Source organism: Ranitomeya variabilis, chromosome 4 (genome assembly GCF_051348905.1).
Source record: "Ranitomeya variabilis isolate aRanVar5 chromosome 4, aRanVar5.hap1, whole genome shotgun sequence".
Taxonomy (NCBI): domain Eukaryota; kingdom Metazoa; phylum Chordata; class Amphibia; order Anura; family Dendrobatidae; genus Ranitomeya; species Ranitomeya variabilis.
Genome location: NC_135235.1, coordinates 601,557,769 through 601,576,720, shown reverse-complemented (window position 1 = coordinate 601,576,720; position 18,952 = coordinate 601,557,769).

Here is an 18,952-nt window from a genome sequence, read left to right as displayed (position 1 = left end):
CTGGTGGGCTGGCCTGGTGGGCTGGTCCTGGTATGGAACACAGGCGACTGTTGTGGTCCTGGGGTCTCTGTAAGTTAAAAAGACACTTGCAATCTGCTCTACACATTGAAGTAGCAGATTTGGGGTCTTCAAAACTTACTTTTCAAGATTTGTGGCTGTGGTCCTGGTGGGCTGGCCTGGTGGGCTGGTCCTGGTATGGAACACAGGCGACTGTTGTGGTCCTGGGGTCTCTGTAAGTTAAAAAGACACTTGCAATCTGCTCTACACATTGAAGTAGCAGATTTGGGGTCTTCAAAACTTACTTTTCAAGATTTGTGGCTGTGGTCCTGGTGGGCTGGCCTGGTGGGCTGGTCCTGGTATGGAACACAGGCGACTGTTGTGGTCCTGGGGTCTCTGTAAGTTAAAAAGACACTTGCAATCTGCTCTACACATTGAAGTAGCAGATATGGGGTCTTCAAAACTTACTTTTCAAGATTTGTGGCTGTGGTCCTGGTGGGCTGGCCTGGTGGGCTGGTCCTGGTATGGAACACAGGCGGCTGCTATGGACCTGGTCCCTGGTTTATCTATAATAAGTATAATGGATTTATAGTTAGACCACCCCCTGAACTAGGTAATGTTTTAATAAACACCCTGCTAAAATGATGTGAGAAAAGTTCATTAAATGTGAACACCAAAACCCAAAAACAGGTGCACGTTATACCATTCATTTCCATGTTCCAAAAAAAATATTTTTAAATGTGAACCCACCATGTAAGGCCGGTTTCACACGTCAGTGGCTCCGGTACGTGAGGTGACAGTTTCCTCACGTACCGGAGACACTGACACACGTAGACCCATAAAAATCAATGCATCTGTTCAGATGTCATTGATTTTGTGCGGACCGTGTGCGGACCGTGTCTCCGTGTGCCAAACACGGAGACATGTCAGTGTTCGTGGGAGCGCACGGATTACACGGACCCAATAGAGTCAATGGGTCCGTGTAAAACACGCACCTCACACGGACATTCTCCGTCTGGGGTCCGTGTGGCGTGCCGGAGACAGCGCTACAGTAAGCGCTGTCCCCCCCACATGGTGCTGAAGCCGCCATTCATATGTTCCCTGTAGCACCGTTTGCTACAGAGAAAATATGAATGATAGTGTTTAAACTAAAGATCCATGTGTCCGCCGCCCCCCCACCCCCTGTGCGCCCCCCCCGCTGGTCAGAAAATACTTATCCGGGTCCCCCGTCGGCTGTCGCTCCTTCCTGGTCTGGCCGCGCCTCCTACTGTATGCGGCCGATTACACTCATGAATATGTGGCTCCACCTCCAATAGGGGCGGAGCCGCCTATTCATGAGTGTAAATGAGCGGCCCCACGTGACCGCATACAGTAAGCCGCGGCCAGACCAGGAAGGAGCGACTGCCGACGGGGGATCCGGGTGAGTATTTTCTGACCAGCGGGGGGGGCGCACAGGGGGTGGGGGGGCGGCGGACACATGGATCTTTATTTTAAACACTATTCTTCATATTTTCCCTGCAGCAAACGTTGCTGCAGGGATGATATGAATCGCAGCTTCAGCACCATGCAGAGTGGGTACCACACGCTCCGTGTGGTACCCACTCGCCATACGGGCGGCACACGTGTGCCGCAGGTATGGCCTCCGTGAGTTCCCAGGCACACGGACACGGATAACTCCGGTACCGATTTATTCCGGTACCGGAATTATCTGGACGTGTGGGACAGCCCTAAACATATATTTACCACATTTTATTTTCAAAAATCACCTCCCCCAAAAAACCTTTAAGTGTAACCTTTATTAAAAAAAGAGCCCTCAACCAACTCTGTATTGCATGTGTAACCATTGGTACATACACCAGTTTTAAATTTCCCTTTCTGAAATGATACCACGGACATTTTTTTAACAAACATTTTATTATTTTCTTTTTTTTCTCTCTTTTTTTTTTTTTTTTCTTATCACAATTAGGAGCAGAAATGCTCTTTATTTTAAATACAAGTACATCAACTGCGAATGGTTTCAACAGTAATAATAAAATCAACACTTTGAAATATAAAAAAAAAAAAAAAAACACGCTCACACGTTCAAACCACAAGCTGCAGACCACTAGACTTTGCAAAAATACATCCGATTAAAAAAAAAAAAACACATTTAAACCACATGCTGCACAGACCACTATACTTCGTAAATACATCAGGAAAAGGCAATTAACCAATTAAGGCATGGACAAATGCACATTCAATCAACAAGATGCGCACTAACATGCTTGGTATGTGTCAACGTTCAGGATTGTATCAGGATTTGGTCAGGATTTTCCAGCAGTTTTTGTAATCCAAAACCAGAAGTGTAACAATTAGGAAAAGTATAATAAAAAAAACATGCACCACTTCAGCATTTTACACCCACTCCTGGTTTTGGCTTACAAATACTGATGAAAAATCCTGACCAAATCCTGATGCAATCCTGAACGTGGACACATACCCTCCCACATGAACAGGCATAAGATTGGCAAAGGCATAATAAGGTGCAGGCACATGAAGACATACTTACAAAAGCACACAGCCATACAAAAATAGACACACACACACACGCACATAAGCTTTATGCAAATACACATATGTACAACAAAGGCAGAAAGGTGAACGCAATCAGAAGACGCATACACACACACACACATTACACACACACGTAAAAAAGGCTGACAATCCTTTGGCTGGAGCTGCATGTCTTCACAGTGGCTGGCATCATGGTGGATCTGGACTCTAGCATGGCACTGGCTGGTGCAGGACGATGGCAGGCCTCAGGTTCTCTTCAGGTTTTAAGCTCTTGCTGTAGTCAGTACCTCATACACACATAAATGCACAGGCACACAGATGCACACAAAAATTGCAATACTCACACTGGCTCTATGGTGGCTGGAGTCTTGTGGCTGGAGTCCTGTGGCTGGCTCCTGTGGCTGGCTCCTGTGTCAGGCTGGGGTCTTATGGCTGGGGTCCTGTTGCTGGCTGGGGTCTTGTGGCTGGCTGGCTCTTGCTGGCAGTCTCTTCTCCTATCTGGGTCTTGCTGGCATATGTGGGGTTGAAGGCCCAGGCCAGGTTTATATAGATTTGGGGGTGTCTGGCCAATTGGCAACAAAATCCTTCTTCTGAGCATGCTCAGTGTAAAAAAAACGTATTGCAGCGCTGCATTGCGTCGTACGACGTGTCCCGACGCATCCGTCGCTCATAGGCTTCCATTGTAGCTAACAACGTATACCGCAGGATGCGTCGTGACACGTTTTTTAGGCGGAGACAAAAAACGTTACAATCAACGTTTTTTGCCGACGACGTGTCGCCAAATTTCGACACATACGTCGTACGACGGACACGACGTATGCCAATCCGTCACAATACGTCGCCAATACAAGTCTATGGGGAAAAAACACATCCAGCAAAAACTTTTGCTGGATGCGTTTTTTCTGAAAAAAGACGATTTGAGACGTAATGCAGTTAACGCTAGTGTGAAAGTAGCCTAAATTGTTTACTTATATAACACCATCCTATTCTGCAGCGCTTTACTCCATTACTGCCCATATTGGGGCTCGTAATATTCCTGTGACATCTGTGTCAGCGCCTGCCCTTCTCGCCTCTGCTTCTTGTAGTCCCATCCATACTGGAAAACATTAAACTGTTAACTGCTGTGTGGTTTAGGTGGAGCTGCAAGCTATATAAGATGCTGAAATCCTGCTGTCCACAGCCAGCTACAGGTGCTTTTCACAAAATTAGAATTTTATCAAAAAGGTAATTTATTTCAGTTCTTCAATACAAAAAGTCAAACTCATATATTATCTACAGTTAATACAAACAGAGTGATCTATTTCAAGTGTTTATTTATGTTAATGTTGATGATTATGACTTACAGCCAATGAAAACCCAAAAGTCATTATCTCAGTAAATTAGAATAATTAACAAAAAACACCTGCAAAGACTTCCTAAGTGTGTAAAAAGGGTCCCTTATTCTGTTTCAATAGGCTCCACAATTCCACAATCATGGGTAAGATTGCTGACTTGACAGATGTCCAGAAGGCAGTCAATGACACTCCACAAGGATGGTAGACCACAAAAGGTCATTGCTAAAGAAGCTGGCTGTTCAGAGTGCTGTATCCAAGCATATTAATGGAAAGTTGAGTGGAAGGGAAAAAATTGTGGTAGAAAAAGGTGCACAAGCAACTGAAATAACCGCAGCCTTGAAAGGATTGTTAAGAAAGGGCCATTTAAAAATTTGGGGGAGATTCACAAGGCGTGGACTGCTGCTGGAGTAATTGCTTCAAGAGCCACCACACACAGACATATCCAGCACATGGGCTACAAGTGTTGCATTCCTTGTGTCAAGCCACTCATGACCTATAGCCAATGCCAGAAGCATCTTACCTGGGCCAAGGAGAAAAAGAACTGGACTGTTGCTTAGTGGTCCAAGGTGTTGTTTTCAGATAAAAGTAAATTTTGCATTTCATTTGGAAATCAAGGTCCCAGAGTCTGGAGGAAGAGTGGAGAGGCCACAATCGAAGCTGCTTGACGTCTAGTGTGAAGTTTCCACCATCAGTGGTGGTTTGGGGAGCCATATCATCGGCTGATGTAGGTCCACTGTGCTTTATCAAGACCAAACCAAAGTCAGCACAGTCGTCTACCGGGAAATTTTAGAGCACTTCATGCTTCCCTCTGCCTACAAGCTTTTTGACGATGGCAATTTCATTCTCCAGCAGGACTTGGCACCTGTCCACACTGCCAAAAGTACCAACCAAGTATTGAGTGCATTTATTGAACATACTGCCATGATCCAGACTGGGTTTTGAGTCCTGTTTTCCCTTTTTCCTAGTCTGGTCATGTAAAGCGTTAACCTTTCTTAGGCCGGAGACACACTGGTGCGAGAGACGGCCGAGTCTCGCTGGTTAAAAGCAAGCTGTGGCACCTGCACTCCGGAGCGGAGCGTGCGGCTCCATAGCAATACATGGAGCTGCACGCTCAGCTCCAGAATGCAGGTGCCACAGCTTGCTTTTAACCAGCGAGACTCGGCCGTCTCTCGCACCAGTGTGTCTCCGGCCTCAGACTCTGTCTGGGTTCAGGTTGGCTATTTATTGCCGCTGCTTACTGCAGGCGATGTCAGTTTTAGTTTTCGCCTAGTGCTGCTGTAGCTGACTCTGATTGCTCTGATTTGACCTGCTGCATTTGCTGTCTGAACCCATTTCTCTGTTTTCCCCTATTCCCGTCGTGACTCAGTGTTTCCCTTTACTGTTCTGACTCCCTGGTTTTCACTAGGCTTGTATCTCTGACCATGAGTTTGCTTGTTCCTTTGGAACTGCGCTACAGTGTAGGATCTGACCCGGCTTGTTTACTCTTCTGCTGCCACCTGTGGTAGCCTTAGGGTATGTACACACGTCAGGATTTCTTGCAGAAATTTCCTGAAGAGAACCGGAAATTTTCTGCAAGAAATCCGCATATTTCTTTTTGCGTTTTTTCTCGTTTTTTTTAGCATTTTGCAAGCGTAATTAGCTTGCAGAATGCTAAAGTTTTCCAAGCGATCTGTAGCATCGCTTGGAAAACTGATTGACAGGTTGGTCTCACTTGTCAAACATAGTGTTTGACAAGTGTGACCAACTTTTTACTATAGATGCAGCCTATGCAGCATCAATAGTAAAAGATAGAATGTTAAAAATAATTAAAAAAATTTAAAAAATGGTTATACTCACCTTCTGCAGACAGCCAATCTCCTCAGCGGCGTCCGTTCCTATAGATGGTGTGTGCAGGACCTTCGATAACGTCGCGGTCACGTGACCGCGACGTCATCACAGGTCCTTCACACACACCAGCTATAGGAACCGAAGCGGCAGCGTGCACCTGAGAGGCGGGAAGACTGCGGGGGCCATCAAAGGTGAGTATATGACTATTTTTTATTTTAATTCTTATTTTTTTTACCAATTATACGGTGCCCAGACCGTGGAGGAGAGTCTCCTCTCCTCCACCCTGGGTACCAACCGCACATGATCTGCTTACTTCCCGCATGGTGGGCATAGCCACATGCGGAAAGTAAGCAGATCAATGCATTCCTAGTTGTGCGGAATCCCCGCAATTCCGCAAATTTAATGAACATGTTGCTTTTTTTTCCGCGATGCGATTTTTTCGCGGAAAAAAATGCAACTTTGCACAAGATATGCGGAATGCATTGAAAATAATGGGAGGCATATGTACGCGTTTTTTTCGCGTTTTTATCACGTTTTTATAGCGAAAAAACGCGGAAAAAAAAGCAAAAAATACTGAACGTGTGCACATGGCCTTACTGCTCTGTTAAGGTTCAGTCCTGCTTCCACTGTACTGCCATCTAGTGGAGCCTGCACCTACCTGCATTGTAGCAGCGTGAGACATACATTTCAGTAGGCCAACATTTCAGATTTCTAACTCATTTTTAAAGCTGGTGTTATAAAGTATTCTAATTTACTGAGATAATGACTTTTGGGTTTTCATTGGCTGTAAGCCATAATCATCAACATTATCAGAAATAAACACTTGAGATAAATTGCTCTGTTTGTAATGACTCTATATAATATATGAATTTCAGTTTTTGTATTGAAGAACTGAAATAAATTAACTTTTTGATGATATTCTAATTTTGTGAGAAGCACCTGTATATTCTGAGTTGCTTCTATGTAACTTGCCTTAATATTTCTCCCAGTGCACAGTCCAGACTTTTGACTTTGACTTGTTCTTTGACTATTCTCATTATTTGCTATTTTGTCCCTACACTGACCTCCTGATTCTGACCTGGCTTCTGGTCAATTCTCTTGCCTCTCATTTGCTTTTCCGGAGAGCAGCTCTTCCATGTAAACAATCCAGTAGACCCTGTTTTAAGTCCAGATCCCTATATGGGGGTTGAAGGGTGAAGGCCAGGGTTTCTCTGGAATCTGCCAGATGGAGTGTCTTGTGCCCAGTCTGTCTGAGGTCATTTTGATCCCACGTCCTCTGACAGACATAACAATTGGTGAAGCATTGCCCTGTCAGAGTTCTCTAACCTAGCCAAATCAGATCTCTTGCTTTGCACTGATGAGGGGCAAACACTCTGAAACACATGTCTGCAAATGGAGTATCTAGTTTGGCTTCCTTCACAGGTTTACAACAACAGAGAGGAGCCATAAGATTGCAACGTCTGATTCTTCCTAGTCCTGCACTGGTTAGAAGCACTTCACCTTCCTTTTAAACCATGTAAATTTATTTTGACAGTGCAGGGGTTAATCTGCTCAGATGAGAGCTCCTGGAGCATTTAGGCTCTCAGCTGTGCACTGTTAGGCACTCCCATCTCCTATATAAACTAGGCCCTGGCTAGCATTCATTGTCAGAGATAGCTTTTGCTGCATGGCTGGAGGTTGTTGGTTATTATAGGAGAAGGCATTTGGCGAGATTATCTGTGACTGTTATTAGGTTTTGAGTGTGTGATAATTCCCTTTTCTTCTCCTACTTTGGTTTAACCCCATCCTCCACTCCCAGGTGCATCCCTCTGTTATTTGTGTGTGTATACTTGTATGTTTGGTATTTTTCATTACCCCTGTTGTATTACCTTGTTATTCTGGTTGGTGTATCACTGTACACTACTACTCCCCTCTTACCTGGGTGGAGGAAGGGCACAGACTGAGGGTGGATTTAGGAGCTAAGGCAAGGTATGTGGCCCCGGCATCTTCACCATCAGAAGTAAACCGGGGAACAGGTAGAGCTAGGGCTCCCCTAGCATTAGAACACCCTTTCCTGGGACGCCCGACAACAGAGTTCTGACATCCTTAAGTCATGTGCAAAGCTCGTTAAAGGGTCGATATTGACTTTTAAGATTGCTTCATCCAATAGGTGACTACAGAGTTCAAGTCCATCTTGTTCTCTGAAAAGGCTACTTGTGGATGTCTTCCAGTCCACGGCTGTGCTCCAGGCTTAGAGAAATACTCATTCTGAAAGTAAAATTCCGCTTCCTCTTAAGAAGAATGGGTTTAACAATTCTGAGTGTTTGGGGGATTTTTGTGGCTTTGAAAAGGAAGTTTGGGTCTGATCGTGATTGATAAACCAACAACCAGTAACATCAGGTTTCTGCTTTGGGAAAAAAGTCTATAAACCGCACTGACTCCAAGTCCAATGACGATGGAGGAAATTTATGTCCCGTACAGTCCCAGCGACGCTTGGAGCTATAAATATCAGCCGGGCCGCAGCATCGTTACCATATAACACTTTACCAGATGTGAGAGGTTCAGGCCTCGTCTCCCTGTGTGCAGCAATAAATGCCAATGTAAATTGTGCCTGGGCCTTATCCTAAAGGGCAGTGCTGCCTGCCAAGAATGTTACAGTCCACAGAAAAATCTGACAGGTGTCACTGTGGCTTCAAATGTAGAATCCCACACAATTGGCTGACGTGATACAATGTAACAAATAACAAGACTTGTAGCCAAATAGGGAATAATAAGTTCATGATCAGCAGCATTTGTGTCCGGATAGTGGAGCCTAAAGTAAGAAATCACCGCCCACAGTTCTTTATTATGTTACCGCACTGACAAGACGTACCCCAAATCTCCCCCAAGTCTGCAGCCAGCAGATACTTGTCCTACATCTATAACACTAGAGCGCTGCCGCAGTGTCAGGTCATTCGCCCCACGCGCCTTGGCAAAACCACAGGATTAGAACCAGCTGTTTTTCTATGGAAAAAAAAAGTCTCGGCCACTTGAAGCTGCATTGTCTCTTATTTTATTGCATGGGGGCATCACTGTGAAACCCTCTGGTGCAGGCTAATCAATAAATTTGCGCCAGTTGTTTGCCACATTTATGAAGTTCTTGTCCTTCCTGTCACCTGAAAAAAATGCTATTACCTTCAGATATGGGGTTAATCTGTAGATTAATAGCAATCTGAACCTGCCGGTGCTAGAACTTAGGCCCTCGCTGCTGGGAGGAAATGAATTTTATTGCCTCTGGCTGAATTCATATTTCAGTCATGGCGATAGCACTGGAGTGGGCTCAATCTTCGCTTTGTGCATAGAGAGCGTCAGGTGTAACTGCTCTCCCCGCATTGACTGACAGCTCGCTCGGCATTAGGAACAGCTGTCAGTCAGTGCCAGGGGCATGGTTACACAGAGTGGTGACTGGACCCATGCTGGCGCCGCCCCTATGACTTTCACCACAACGCTCCTGGGGGGGAATAAAGTTGATTTCCTTCCAGCAGCGGGGCTCTAAATGCAGGTGCCGGGCGGGTTCAGAACGCTATCAATCTGCACATTAATCTCATTTCTGCAGGTTAATAGTGGGTTTTTTTCACGTGCCAGGTTCCCTTTAACATTTTTATTATCTACTGTTACTGAATATGGCATCATTATTTACTGTAATGTTGGAATGCTGTGAATTGAGCTGCACAGGTGAACAACTACCGGTAAAAGCGGATCTACCACCAGATTTTACAATACAGACTTTCATATCTTATTAAATAGATCATGTAGACCTCATGAATCAGGTGTACTTTCTTTGAAAATCCAAGTCAGTATGCTAGTATAATCCTCAGATGAAAATACGTATTTTACGAGTTCAGATAAGACTGAATTTGTGATATTTTAGGCAGAAAACGTTTACAAAAATTCTTACATGGATATTCAAAGTAAGTACGCCAGCTTCAGCATGTCTAAGATCTATTTAGTAATATACAGTTAGGTCCATATATATTTGGACAGAGACAACATTTTTCTAATTTTGGTTATAGACATTACCACAGTGAATTTTAAGCAAAACAATTCAGATGCAGCTGAAGTTCAGACTTTCAGCTTTCATTTGAGTGTATCCACATTAAAATTGGATGAAGGGTTTAGGAGTTTCAGCTCCTTAACATGTGCCACCCTGTTTTTAAAGGGACCAAAAGTAATTGGACAATTGACTCCAAGGCTATTTCATGGACAGGTGTGGGCAATCCCTTCGTTTTGTCATTCTCAATTAAGCAGATAAAAGGCCTGGAGTTGATTTGAGGTGTGGTGCTTGCATTTGGAAGGTTTTGCTGTGAAGTAAACATGCGGTCAAAGGAGCTCTCCATGCAGGTGAAACAAGCCATCCTTAAGCTGCGAAAACAGAAAAAACCCATCCGACAAATTGCTACAATGTTAGGAGTGGCAAAATCTACAGTTTGGTACATCCCGAGAAAGAAAGAAAGCACTGGTGAACCCATCAATGCAAAAATACCTGGGCGCCCACAGAAGACAACAGTGGTGGATGATCGCAGAATAATTTCCATGGTGAAGAGAAACCCCTTCACAACAGCCAACGAAGTGAACAACACTCTCCAGGAGGTCGGCGTATCAATATCCAAATCTACCATAAAGAGAAGACTGCATGAAAGTAACTACAGAGGGTTCACTGCACGGTGCAAGCCACTCATAAGCATCAAGAACAAAAAGACTAGACTGGACTTTGCTAAAAAACATCTAAAAAAGCCAGTACAGTTCTGGAAGAACATTCTTTGGACAGATGAAACCAAGATCAACCTCTACCGGAATGATGGAAAGAGAAAAGTATGGCGAAGGCGTGGTACAGCTCATGATCCAAAGCATACCACATCATCTGTAAAACACGGCGGAGGCAGTGTGATGGCTTGGGCATGCATGGCTGCCAGTGGTACTGGGTCACTAGTGTTTATTGATGATGTGACACAGGACAGAAGCAGCCGAATGAATTCTGAGGTATTCAGAGCCATACTGTGTGCTCAGATCCAGCCAAATGCAGCCAAACTGGTTGGTCATCGTTTCATCCTACAGATGGACAATGACCCAAAACATAAAGCCAAAGCAACCCAGGAGTTTATTAAAGCAAAGAAGTGGAATATTCTGGAATGGCCAAGTCAGTCACCTGATCTCAACCCAATTGAGCATGCATTTCACTTGTTACAGACTAAACGTCAGACAGAAAGGCCCACAACCAAACAGCAACTGAAAACCACCGCAGTGAAGGCCTGGCAGAGCATCAAAAAGGAGGAAACACAGCGTCTGGTGATGTCCATGAGTTCAAGACTTCAGGCAGTCATTGCCAACAAAGGGTTTTCAACCAAGTACTAAAAATGAACATTTTATTTAAAATTATTGAATCTGTCCAATTACTTTTGGTCCCTTTAAAAACAGGGTGGCACATGTTAAGGAGCTGAAACTCCAAAACCCTTCATCCAATTTTAATGTGGATACCCTCAAATGAAAGCTGAAAGTCTGAACTTCAACTGCATCTGATATGTTTTGTTTAAAATTCATTGTGGTAATGTCTATAACCAAAATTAGAAAAATGTTTTCTCTGTCCAAATATATATGGACCTAACTGTATGTACTTGGATTTTGAATTGTAAAATCTAATGACAGATCCACTTTAATGGTATGTGTCCACATTCAGGGTTTTTCTGCAGTTTTGGATCATAAATGAAAGACTTATTCGGCATTAGGAGTTTTTGTTTTTTTAAACCACTTTTCTTTTTTGGCATGTGGTACAAGTTGCACATTTAGCAAAATAGTACAAAAATGGTGGCAAAATAACTAGCATGAATAAAATCACTCCAGGTGAAAAACTAGAGAACAGTTGCAATAAATATTGTGAATTTTCAAAAAGTTGTAATTCGTGAATCAGGAGGAAGCATCTGGAAATCTCAAGCTTTGCCCACAATGACGAACATAAAAAAAAAAAGCAAAAAGCAAAAAACGAAAACAGGTGAACAAATATAAAACAGACGTTAAAAAAGTGCTTAAAGAAAAATATGCAAATGCTGAACAGGTGAAACACCAAAAATCACGCTAAAAAGTAACAAATGCAATTATGAATCAGGTACTTAGACTTCTATTTTTTAACATTATTAGCTTTGGAATTAGAAAACAAAAGCACCAATTCATTATTTGAGGTTGCTTTGAAGCAACTTTTCTTTTCTCTCTTGTGGTGTTCGTTGAAAGTTTTTTCGGTAAATTCTTAAAAAATGGTGCATGTAAGTCATGATTTTCATACAGAGTCTAAGGGTATGTGTCCACGTTCAGGATTGCATCAGGATTTGGTCAGGATTTTCCATCAGTATTTGTAAGCCAAAACCAGGAGTGGGTGATAAATGCAAAAGTGGAGCATATGTTTCTATTATACTTTTCCTCTAATTGTTCCACTCCTGGTTTTGGCTTAAAAATACTGATGGAAAATCCTGACCAAATCCTGATGCAATCCTGAACGTGGACACATACCCCTAAATGGTTTTTATTTTTGTCTTTAACCAGAGCAAAAAGTTGCATGTTTAGCAAAAATGGACCAAAACTGCAACAAAAATATATGGGATATTCTAAGTTAAGCCGAGGGGGAAAGGGGTGACTGGAGTACATTTGCAACACATCTTACAACTTTTTAGAAAGTCGCAATTGATGAATCAGGTGAAAAAAATCTGGAAACCCCAAACCATGCACACAATGGGGAACATAAAAAAATAGATGAACGCATATAAAATAGATTTAGAAAAAGGTGAAAATGAAAAGAAAAATAAGGCGCAAATGAAATACATGATGAATAAAAAAAGGCAAAAAAGCAATAATGAATCTAAATGTGTAAGCAAGCACACATCCTGGTGTCATTGACTATAAGATCTGACGGGATCACCACTAGATTGAACCTTGACAAATTAATTATGATCGCAAAAACGTTGAAGGGTCTGGTCTGATTGCCACTAACGAGTAATCGGTAGGATTTGTTGTGACAAGTGCGGTGGTTTTGTAGTCCCTTACTGCCTAAGGCTTCCAATAAGGTCCCTCCACAGTTCCTCTCTGTCCACCATAAAGATTAGGACACAACCCGTATGACAGGTGAACTGGGCCTTTTTACAGGGTCTCTATCACGACCCGAACACTATAGATATCACTGTGTCTCCTGGGTATCAATGCGGACAGGTGATGTATAATCCAGCTGTCCTGCTGGTTTCAGCTATGCCACTATAGAGTTCAGCATGGCCACGGTCTTCCGGCTATCAGAATCTGCACTAGCCGGGGAGGTAGCCACTTCTCAGCTTTGCTCCACTGGTGTTGTTCTCTGTTGTTGTGTTGTTTCCTTCTTCCTCCAGGAGCTGTAGTACCTTGGACTACACGGTCCCTTCACTACTTTCCCTCCAGACCAGAATGTATTTATAGGGGAGTTCACCCTTAATCTGGGTATAGAGCTCTCCCTTCTGGCCTGGAGTGTGAACGTGTTGTATGTAGTGATTACCTGGTGAAAGATATCCTTCATCGCTTCCAAGCGTGACATCACTCTCCCCATGGGGAAAGCAATGCCACTGTAACGACCAGTACCCTGGGGCTTCACACTCCCCCCATTAAATTCAGTACTCACGGACTGGGAAAAGAAAAGAACAATTAACAGGTATTAAAAGACATGCAAAGTTTTGATATGCATTATAAACAGGTATATTAATATAACTTAAGCTTCCCTTTATGGGAGCAATTAATTCTTTAACGTTACAAACATATTTACAATAAGGTAAATAACTTTCTGTACTATGTAACGGCGACTACCCTTATGGGTATACTATCTTTTTAAGACTTCAAAGTGCAAAATAAACACCAACTTTATTTTCATTCACTATCTCTTCACTATAATATTTAATACTATCTGAAAATTCTCACTTTAATATTCAATGCTATCTGCTTACTTCTCTGCAATGCTCAATATTATCTGCATATATTAACTATCTGATGTTTAAACTATTACTCTGACTAATTTCTCTCACAATATCAAACACTATCCCTTTAATACAGTGCAACAAGGTCAACATTCTTTACTGAGGTAGTGCAATTAAAGATGCAAATGATATTCAAGTCAATAACTTTTCAACAGCAGCAACGATGCGAGGGAGCCATTATCAACCCCCAACGTAGGGCTTAGGCGAGCTACAAGGCGTGTATCCAGTAATCAAATTTTTAAAAAAAACACCAACCAAGTCAATAGTTGGTAAAATACCAAAAATGCAAATGACCATACAATTGCCTTCAAAAAACCCTACAATAGGCCTGATATTGACCCTGCCTGGCTGTGGAGGTTGGCACCCTAAAAGATGGTTTTCTGGCTTCCCTCTCAATGTAGACTATCCCTCACTCCCCTATAACATCCCTAATAATATAGGTGGAAAACAATATCTTATAGAGCAGAGATGAAAGAAAGATGTTTTGATATTTAAAAAAACCTATAAGAATTCCCTGTAGGTATCCTGTAGAGCAAAAATAGTATCAAAACCCATCCAGAATCATGACCATTTTCATCTATCCTCATGGCATCCGGCATCTTGAATATCCATGCTACCTCCTGATGAACCGTGACAACGGGGAAACGCGTCGGGTGCATCCGACTCATGCTAAGTCATATTCCATGCTTTATTTTACATACTAATTTGAATGTTTATCTGGCTGTGGGAATATTTGGCCTGGATTATTATCTGGCAGGCCAAGTGTATAATGTTATGCCTTGCATCTGTGGAGTTTTGGTCATGATTCTGGATGGGATTTGATACTATCTGTTTTTGCTCTACATGATACCTACATGGAATTCTTGCAGTTTTTTTTTTAAATATCAAAACATCCCTTTCATCTCTGCTCTATAAGATATTGTTTTCCCACCTACAGTGTGTCCGTAAAGTCATGGTGCACTTTTATAGTTTACATTTTGGCGCCCTTTCTCTGGCCCAATCATATCAGACCTGTTCATGAGGAGAGATAACAAGAACCAATCAAACAACACATACTCAATTAAGCTGTTGCTGAGCCCCCAGTCAGATTGACCCCTGATAAACTGAACTCTGATTAATACAATGCCAGGTCTGTGACATCATGCAACCACAAGCTTATGTTATCGTTTGGATGTGTGTAGGGCGACAAATGGAGCCCACATCGAACTGCACTAAATAGGTATGAAACTGGGAGAGTTTTTATTTTATTTGGAGCAGACTTCACATTTCTATCTTTTTTGTTGCTTTCCAGTGACTGGTCAAAATACACCATGACTTTACGGACACAATGTTTATTGTTAGGGCTGTTATAAGGGAATGAGGGATAGTCCATGTTGAGTGAGGGCGCCAAAAAAAGTCTTTTAGTGTGCCAACCTCCACAGCCAGGCAGGGGCATTATCAGGCCTATTGGAGGGGTTTTTTTGTAGGCAATTGTATGGTTATTTGCATTTTTTGTATTTTACCAACTATTCAATGGGTTGGTGTTTTTTAGAAATTTGATTATTAAAGGTTATTTTTAAAGGGAATATATGTTCATATATTGATTTAAAATGTCCTTAACTTATTTGATTTGGTACGATGAAGTTGAGATATACTATATCTACTGCATTTCCAGGATCCACCCAGTCAGTGATTCCATCATTGAAGGAAATTAGATCAGTCTGACATGACTTGTTTTCTGCAAACCCATGCTGGCTCTGGTGTTATGATCCGGTGACCTTGGAGCCGCATGAAACTTTCTCAGGAGTAGGTGGAACCTGTACTGACCGCAAACCCTAAACTGTCACCGCAACTAGAAGTAGCCGTGGGGTGTACCTAACACATCCTAGACACCTCGACACAGCCGGAGGACTAAATACCCCTATAGATGGAAATGGGAATTCTATCTTGCCTCAGAGCAGAACCCCAAAGGATAGGCAGCCCCCCACAAATATTGACTGTGAGTATTAGAGGAAAGACACACACAGGCAGAAATCAGGATTTAGCAAAAGAGGCCACGCTAGCTAAATAGGAAAGGATAGGACAGAATACTAAGCGATCAGTATTAAAACCCTAAAAATATCCACAGCAGATAATACAAAAATTCCACCATCTAACTAAAGACATGGAATGTATATCTGCATCTCCTGAGAATCCAACTTGACTGAAATATCCAAACACAGTCTAAGCTGGACAAGAAAAAACATTGAATAGTACTGAATTGTAAAGCACACAGCATGTGTGCTGCAGAAACAAAACCAGACACTTATCTTATCTGATTTGGCAGCAGGGCAGGAGGAACCAGACAGAGATGCAAAACCTCCAAGAACAATGGACAACTGGCAAGGGCTAATGAATCCTGTACACCTAAATATCTCAGTCAGAGCTGCAATCAGCAGGGACACCTGCCCAGGATTGCAACCCAGGGACAACTGCATTACTATCAACAACCACCGGAGGGAACCCAAGAGCAGAATTCACAACAGTACCCCCCCTTGAAGAGGGGTCACCGAACCCTCACCAGAGCCCCCAGGCCGATCAGAACGAGCCAGATGAAAGGCACGGACCAAATCAGCAGCATGGACATCAGAGGCAAAAACCCAAGAATTATCCTCCTGGCCATAACCCTTCCATTTGACAAGGTACTGAAGCCTCCGCCTCGAAAAGCGAGAATCCAAAATCTTCTCAACAACATACTCCAACTCCCCATCAACCAACACAGGGGCCGGAGGATCAACAGAGGGAACAACGGGCACCACATATTTCCGCAATAAAGATCTATGGAAGACATTATGGATAGCAAAAGAAGCCGGAAGGGCCAATCGAAAAGACACTGGATTAATAATCTCAGAGATCCTATAAGGACCAATAAAGTGAGGCTTAAACTTAGGGGAAGAAACCTTCATAGGAACATGACGGGAAGACAACCAGACCAGATCCCCAACCCGAAGCCGGGGACCAACACACTGACGACGGTTAGCAAAACGTTGAGCCTCCTCCTGAGACAATACCAAATTGTCCACCACATGAGCCCAAATCTGCTGCAACCTGTCAACCACAGAATACACACCAGGACAGTCAGAAGGCTCAACCTGCCCCGAAGAAAAACGAGGATGAAAACCAAAATTACAAAAGAAGGGCGAAACCAAGGTAGCTGAACTAGCCCGATTATTAAGGGCAAACTCGGCCAATGGCAAGAAAGCCACCCAATCATCCTGATCAGCAGACACAAAGCATCTCAGATAAGTTTCTAAAGTCTGATTAGTTCGCTCGGTCTGGCCATTTGTCTGAGGATGGAATGCGGAAGAAAAAGACAAATCAATGCCCAGCTTAGCACAAAAGGCCCGCCAAAACCGAGAAACAAACTGGGAACCTCTGTCGGACACAATATTCTCCGGAATACCATGCAAACGAACCACATGCTGAAAAAACAATGGAACCAATTCAGAAGAGGAAGGCAATTTAGGCAAAGGCACCAAATGGACCATCTTAGAGAACCGGTCACAAACAACCCTGATGACAGACATCTTCTGGGAAACCGGAAGATCAGAAATAAAATCCATAGAAATATGCGTCCAGGGCCTCTCAGGGACCGGCAAAGGCAAAAGCAACCCACTAGCACGGGAACAACAAGGCTTGGCCCGCGCACAAGTCCCACAGGACTGCACAAAAGCACGCACATCACGTGACAAAGAAGGCCACCAAAAGGACCTACCAACCAAATCTCTGGTACCAAAAATACCAGGATGGCCAGCCAACACAGAACAATGAACCTCAGAAATCACTCTACTAGTCCATCTATCAGGAACAAACAGTTTCCCCACTGGACAGCGGTCAGGTTTGTCAGCCTGAAATTCCTGAGGAACCCATCGTAAATCAGGAGAAATGGCAGAAAGGACCACCCCTTCTTTCAGAATGCCGACCGGTTCAAGGACCTCAGGAGAATCAGGCAAAAAACTCCTAGAGAGGGCATCAGCCTTAATATTCTTAGAACCCGGAAGATACGAGACCACGAAATCAAAACGGGAAAAAAACAAGGACCATCGAGCCTGTCTAGGATTCAGCCGCCTGGCAGACTTGAGGTAAATCAGATTTTTATGATCGGTCAAGACCACAATACGGTGCTTAGCTCCCTCGAGCCAATGTCGCCCTCCTCAAATGCCCACTTCATAGCCAACAACTCCCGATTGCCGACATCATAATTGCGTTCAGCGGGCGCAAACTTACGGGAAAAGAAGGCACACGGTTTCATCAAGGAACCAAGAGGATCCCTCTGAGACAAAACGGCCCCTGCCCCAATCTCAGAAGCGTCAACCTCAACCTGAAACGGAAGTGAAACATCCGGTTGATGCAACACCGGAGCAGAAGTAAATCGGCGTTTAAGCTCCTGAAAGGCAGAGACAGCCGCAGAGGACCAATTCGTCACATCAGCGCCTTTCTTCGTCAAATCGGTCAAGGGTTTAACCACACTGGAGAAGTTAGCAATGAAACGGCGATAAAAATTAGCAAAGCCCAAAAATTTCTGAAGGCTCTTCACAGATGTGGGTTGAATCCAATCATGAATGGCCTGAACCTTAACCGGATCCATCTCTATAGATGAGGGAGAAAAAATGAAGCCCAAAAAAGAAACCTTCTGCACTCCAAAGAGACACTTAGACCCCTTCACAAACAAAGCATTATCACGAAGGATCTGAAATACCATCCTGACCTGTTTCACATGAGACTCCCAATCATCGGAAAAAATTAAAATGTCATCCAAATATACAATCATGAATTTATCAAGATAAGTCCGGAAGATATCGTGCATGAAGGACTGAAAAACAGATGGAGCATTAGAGAGCCCAAATGGCATCACAAGATATTCAAAATGGCCTTCGGGCGTATTAAACGCAGTTTTCCATTCATCACCCTGCTTAATACGAACAAGATTATATGCCCCCCGAAGGTCAATCTTCGTAAACCAACTAGCCTCCTTAATCCTAGCAAACAAATCGGAAAGCAGAGGTAAAGGGTATTGAAACTTGACCGTGATCTTATTCAAGAGGCGATAATCAATACAGGGTCTCAAGGAGCCATCCTTCTTAGCAACAAAAAAAAATCCCGCTCCCAACGGTGAAGAAGATGGCCGAATATGTCCTTTCTCCAAAGACTCCTTAACATAACTCCGCATGGCGGTATGTTCAGGCACAGACAGGTTGAAAAGTCGGCCCTTAGGAAACTTACAGCCTG